The sequence below is a fragment of the Dendrobium catenatum genome, unplaced genomic scaffold (genome assembly GCF_001605985.2).
Source record: "Dendrobium catenatum unplaced genomic scaffold, ASM160598v2 fragScaff_scaffold_821, whole genome shotgun sequence".
Classification (NCBI taxonomy): Eukaryota; Viridiplantae; Streptophyta; class Magnoliopsida; order Asparagales; family Orchidaceae; genus Dendrobium; species Dendrobium catenatum.
Genome location: NW_021319283.1, coordinates 311,915 through 318,341, shown reverse-complemented (window position 1 = coordinate 318,341; position 6,427 = coordinate 311,915). Strand labels below are relative to the sequence as shown.

The following is a 6,427-nucleotide window of genomic DNA, read 5'->3' as shown; positions in this document are numbered from 1 at the left end:
ATCTGATTGACGACTAGCCTTAATCGAAAGTTCTCTCTCGTGATCCGGAGGGGTAATTAACTATAGGGGCTTGCGCCTATAGGAAACCAGAACTCAGATCATAAAGTCCTCGCAAAATGAGGGCGAAATCTCTGGGTAGTGTCTTATCTACAAACCCATCTGCCTTCCAAAATTTACCCCGGAACTTAGTTCGTTAAAACTCCCTCGTCGAATAATAAAAAAAAAAGAGCAAGCGGGGAGGCTGGGGCCAAATTTTCGGAGCCCACATCTGCTCCCAATCCAAACAACCTACTCCAAACAATCCTCCGCTGCCAATCCACCACTGTCACCCACTCCTAATCTGATCTCCGACACTCCACAAGACTTCAGTCCGCTCCCAATCAGTGGGACCTCAACACATTTGCTCGCATAGGACCAAATTCCCTACTCTTTCAACTTTTCTGTAATGAAGACCTAGAAGCAGGAATCGTCCCAAATGCTCAATCACGCTTCGCACTCATGCAGACTATTCTCGCCTCCAGTGCACACGAGCCTGCCTCTGCCTCCTACATCACCTCATCTCTATGTCCCAACCAAGCTCCCACCTACAAAAACCGCCCAGCACCAGCCCACACCCGCAATCATACCGGTGTCTTCGATCATCCGCTCCTCCAGCAGACCTGCGTGCCCGCGCAACCGACCCCGATCCAACACAATTCCTCCCCTATCACTCTGCTGTCGTTGATGTTACCACTCCGCTTCAACGATGCCACACCAGACTCGCTCCTGCCTTTCCAGCCACCAAATTTCTCTTTCTTCGCTCTTGAAGAAGACCCTCCTTCACCTGCCAATAGTAACATCGAGTCATCCTCTAGTTACTCTAACCTATTTACAGAGCAGCAACCACAACAACAATAGCAACAGATGATTCTAGTGATGGCTCTGAAACTGGAATAGGAACAACATAAAATCATTAGTTCAAAGATGCTCTAGAGACCAAGCGCATTGCTGTTTTGTAGCCAACCACATCATTTGATTCAGATCATGGCAAATCTATGAACAGAAACATATGCGCATGTGGTGAAAAGAGCAAAAGATTGATGAAGAGGACTGGAGCTCTAACTTGTTTATTCCCAAAGCTGAAAATAAATGTCACCCCACAAGAATTGTGGTTTAAAAGCCTAGTTCTATCGGGTTCATAAAACAAAAGCTAATTTAGCCTCTAAGGTTGTTGTATTGGTTCCAGAAAGTAGACGCAAATGTGGAAATTTGAGAATTGCTGATGATGTAAGATCAAGAGAAGTAGATCACAACAGGCATTTAAATTTCTTGGATACAGCCATCAATGGCACCTTTGAAGCATCTAAAAGCACTTCAGATGTTTGTATGAATGCCCATTTGGCTACAAATGCAGAAATTTAGCAAACAGTGAATTGGTTGGTCGCCATCCCTCCATCACTTGTAGCTTACGTTGAAGACACTGAAGAAAGGGCATGAGATGATACATTAGTTTACATTACAATGGATGAAATCCTTCATCCTGATAAGGTATGATCTCATAATTTATTATCAGAAATGATGCTTTGTGAGAACAAATCATGTTGTAATGATATTTTTAGAAGGAATGCTTCTTTGCCTTCACTTCGTGGGGATGAGTTTAGTTCTTCTTTGCCTTCACTTCGTGGGGATGAGTTTAGTTCTGATAAAGGATTCCTTGATGAAAGCCCAATATTATCCTCTAAGTTATATGGATGTAGGAAGATTGGTGATTTCACACATCAACATATCGAGATGTGTGAGAATGAAGTAGATGACTTGTTTGATGATCCGATGGCTAATAGAGGAAAGCTTGGAAGGCAATATGAAGCTATAGAATTAAGAAGGGTTAAATGCTTTTTGTAGGCTAGGAAAAGCATTTGGTTCTTATTCCATTGTATCCAGAAATAAGTTTCAAAGCACTTACTCACCAATTGGCTCCATGGCTTCCTGGTTCTCTGCACCTAGTAGTGATGTTTCTACTAATTCTTCTAAACAAGGAGAAGGCATGAAGTCAGATAATGAAGCCATTTCCAGTTCACCTTCTCAATATTGTTGTGTCCTGGAGTATTCGCGGCGGTGGAGAAATATAAAACTAACGTCTTAACTTTATACGAAAATCCGGCACACAATCAGATAAGAGAGAGGGTATAGCATTTATGAGACACCAAGATTTTTACGTAGAAAACCCCTAAAAAATGAGGAAAAACTACGGGGCCTAGCCCAGTTTGAATGAATCCACTATTATTTGCAGTTGATTACAAATGAGGCCCTTCCTTGGGGCGGAGGCCTTGGTTTTGATGTAATGAGGTGGGGAAGGTCTTGGCTTCATGTCACAAATGTACATCATGTAGAGTGCATTACATGGTGGGAGCTGCAATAATCAACATAGACATATTTGTTTGGTCGGCGGGACCATAATTGACAGGATAGAGGTCGGAAAGACCATAGTAGGTAGGAGACCGGGGTCAGAAATACCATTGTCCGGCGATGTAGGTCAAAAGAGGGGTCAAAATTATTTGAGTTGATGCTTGGACTTCCCTTTTGGTGAGTTGCTGATTTCACTTCTAAAATCAACTCATTATTGTGTATTTAATGCCAAATTAGATTCATTCCCCCCCCTCCCTCCTTTTCTTCCCTCTCTAATGACTCTTTGGTTTCCCCACCTAGCTTCCCTTTCCATGGCTTCCTTTCCCCTTCCTTGACCCTTCGGTTTTCACCCTGCCTGGCTCTACCCATGGCTGGTTCCTGCACCTTTTTTGGGTTGGCTGTTTCGATTCTCCAGGCTGGCTCCGATCCCCTGTGCTACCCTTTGGTTTCTCCCCTGGCTGCCTGTCCCATGGCTGCTTTTCTCTATTTTTTGTGAGGCTTTTTTGGTGTTGTTCTGGAATGACTTTTGACCTTCTATATCCCCTTTTTAATTGGTTTAAATGGAAGTTATGGTGGCTGTTTGACTGCCCTTATATTATATATATATATATATATATATATATATATATATGATGTTTTTGTAATAAAAAAGAGGTAATGTGAGGTATTTTTAGAGATGAAAATCTGAGGCTTTCTTAGAAAAGCTTGAGAGCTTGTTTCACTTTTTCTCTCTTCTTCTAGGAAAGCTTGCGAGCTTGTCCTCCCTTCGTCTCGTTTTCTAACCTTTTTCTTCTCTTCGCAAGTTCGACGCCATCTGTACCTTTCTTCTTGGTTAAGGGATGCAACTTTATGAGCTTTTATTTAAAAGTTTGTGTCTTTCTATTATAAAAGTCAAGTTTTTTCGTTAAATGGTTGTATTTTATTAATTTTGTGATATTTTGGAAGGTGTCCTAGTTTGTTTGAAATTTTTTATATTTTCTATATCCTAGGAGGTGCATCTTTTTTACTTGTAAAAAATTGGGGTCTTTCCAAATTTTTTGCTTGGATCAATTTGGTATCAGAGCTTAGGTTTTGGCGTCTTCCTTTCTATTTCAAAAAATTGAAAAAATTATGAACCCTCATCGACAAACGGAGGATCCAAAGCAAGAAAAAGAAATGATCCAGAAAAAGTACACGACTTTAATTCAATAATTGGATGTGGCACCTTCAACTCATCAGGAAAGTTTTAAAGTCATCTCATCAGGGGATGAGAACTCTCAACCATGGAGAATTGATGTAGACAAAAGAGGAATTTTGGTGTTCTTCATGCCGATTTTAATTCCCAAAAGATGCATTTTCGGTTTCCCCTTTATGAGCCATTTAATGCTTCAATTTTCCCTCACTTTTGGGGCTGTTTTGATGCTTCGGTTTCTTCCCCAGGCGGCTGCCCCTTCGGTTCCTACTTGCTGCGGTTTACAAGGGTTATCTATTGGCTGATTTTAAGGTGCATTAAATACATATATTAATTGTCTTTTTTTACTTTTTCTTCCCCTATATAAGGGCTATTTTGTGTTTGTTTTAGGAGAGTTTTTGTGAGTGAGAAAATATTTGGAATGTAAACCTGTGGGTTTTCTCTAGCTTGCGAGCTAGCTTCTTTCCCCTTCCCCTCTTTGAATTCATATCGGGCTTCTTATTTATTTCTTCTATCCACAAGTGTCCACTCCATTGTATCTTTCTTCTCTTTAAAAACTTATATGCTACTTGTGTTGTTGTTACAAGCTTATAGTGTCAAATTTAGTGTGTTTTGTCATCTTTAAAGGATTTTGAAAGGAAGAGACTTTGAAAGGAAGACAAGTCTCTTAATTTACAACCTTAGCTTTCAATAATTTTGGTTGCATCAATTTGGTATCAGAGCCTGTGTTTGTCAAGTGAGTCTTGGTGAGTCATAAAGTTGTCAAGATGGATAAACTTTAAGTGGAAAACAGTCAAGAAAGTAAGCCCAAAGAATTTGAAGATTTTATTCCTAAAAGTCAATGGATCTCACCATAAGAAAGTTCTTCAGGCCCGATACGATTGAACTTCTCAAGATTCAAGAACAACTACAATTATGTGCTGAGAGATATGAGTCTAAGAAGCGTTCATTTCTAGAAGAATTTGAACGAGAAAAGGAAACCATCAAACGAAAGTATGATATTCTAATTCAAGAATCCGAAATGCCAAATCTCCAAAATTTTGAAGGCAACTCATCGAGAGATGAGTATTTTCAACCAGAAGAGAATTTATGTAGGCAAAAGGGGGGTCAAAATTATTTGAGTTGATGCTTGGACTTTCCTTTTGGTGAGATGCTAATTTCTCTTCTAAAATAAGCTCATTATTGTGTATTTAATGCCAAATTATATTCATTCCCCCCCTCCCTCCTTTTCTTCTCTCTCTAATGGCTCTTTGGTTTCCCCACCTAGCTCCCCTTTCCATGGCTTCCTTTCCCCTTCCTTGGCCCTTGGGTTTTCCCCCTGCCTGGCTCTACCCGTGGCTAGTTCCACCCCCTTTTTTTGGGTTGGCTGTTCCGGTTCTCCAGGCTGGTTCCGATCCCCTGTGCTGCCCTTCGGTTTCTCCCCTAGCTGCCTGTCTCGTGGCTGCTTTTCTCTATTTTTGGTGAGGCTTTTCGGGTGATGTTCTGGAATGACTTTTGGCCTTTTATATCCCCCATTTTAATTGGTATAAATGAAAGTTATGGTGGCTATTTGGCTACCCTTTTTATCCTATATATATATATATATATATATATATTAATTATCCTAGATGTTCTTCTTTAATAGACCAAAAGCAGTCGAACCAAGCAATAAACCAGATCAGTTTTCAAGCTTTTCTGGCATATATTTATTTAAGGTTCAATTTTCTAATATTTTTATGGATTTAATTTTATTATTTTTTATAAAACAAATATTATAACAATATAATGATAGGAGTAAGACAAAGATAAATACCAAAAAATGACAAAATTTATAAAAAAAAATACAAAACCCAAATACATATAGCATAAAACCAATGAAAAAAATCATCCATTAATTTACATATAGCATATAATGATAGGAGGACTCCTTTATTAGATTTAAACGAGAATTTGACTTTTAATAGGACACAATGGAGACAAAGGATTCATGTAGCCGACCCCACGTAGTGGGATAAAGGCTTGATGTTGTTGTTGTTGTTGTTGTTGTTTCAATATCCTAGGAGGTGTATCTTTTTTCTTGTAAAAAAATTGGGATATTTCCTAATTTTTGCTTGCATCAAGGTCGGATGGACCGTAGTATGCAAAAGATTAAGATCAGAAAGACTGTTTTTTTGGCGATGTAGGTCGAAAGGACCGTAGTAGACGACGGAGGTTGGCAGGACCATAGTTGGCAGGAGACAGGGGTCCGAAAGATCATAGTTGATCGGAAATAAGGGACAGAAAGACGGTTGGAGTAGGGCGGTACTCTGATAGAACTCTGGGCATCAGGTGGTGACCCGACAGAAGTCCGGGCCTCAGGTGGTGGTTCAGTAGAAGTCCGGGCCTCAAGTGGTGGTCCGGCAGAAGTCCGGGCGTCAGGTGTTGGTCCGGCAGAAGTCCGGGCATTAGGTGGTGGTCCGGGAGAAGTCCGGGCCTCAGGTGGTTGTCTGGCAGAAGTCCGTGCCTCGGGTGGTGGTCTGGCAAAAGTTCGAGCCTCAGGTGGTGGTCCGGCGGAAGTGAGGATCTTAAGTGGTGGTCCGGCGAAGTAACGACGTTAGGCGGTGGTCCGACGGAACTCAGGCGGTGGTCGAGGAGGAGATTCTTCCTTCTCTTCCTTCTCTTCTCTTCTTCTCTTCTTGCTTGGAGCCTCACCCTCTCGAGAGAAAGGTGTGGTCTATTTATAGATTTCTGGATTGGCATGGCCCTAAAATAGGTGAGAGATCAATGGTAAATGGGGAGTGTTTGGATGGACGGTCGATGTTGAATCCCTTGATCAAGGACAGTTTGATGGACATTTGAATGCCTTAGTGATGTTGGAATTTTATGATCTTAAGCTCGTTGGATTCGTCTCAT

The 6,427-nt window shown here is 40.9% G+C and overlaps 1 protein-coding gene across 1 annotated transcript in view; it reads right to left on the bottom strand.

Annotated features, from left to right (window-relative positions):
* Positions 1 to 6,427, bottom strand: part of LOC110106031 (GDT1-like protein 1, chloroplastic) — a 51,898-nt gene that overhangs the window by 30,803 nt on the left and 14,668 nt on the right. The gene's annotated exons all lie outside the window — the stretch shown is intronic.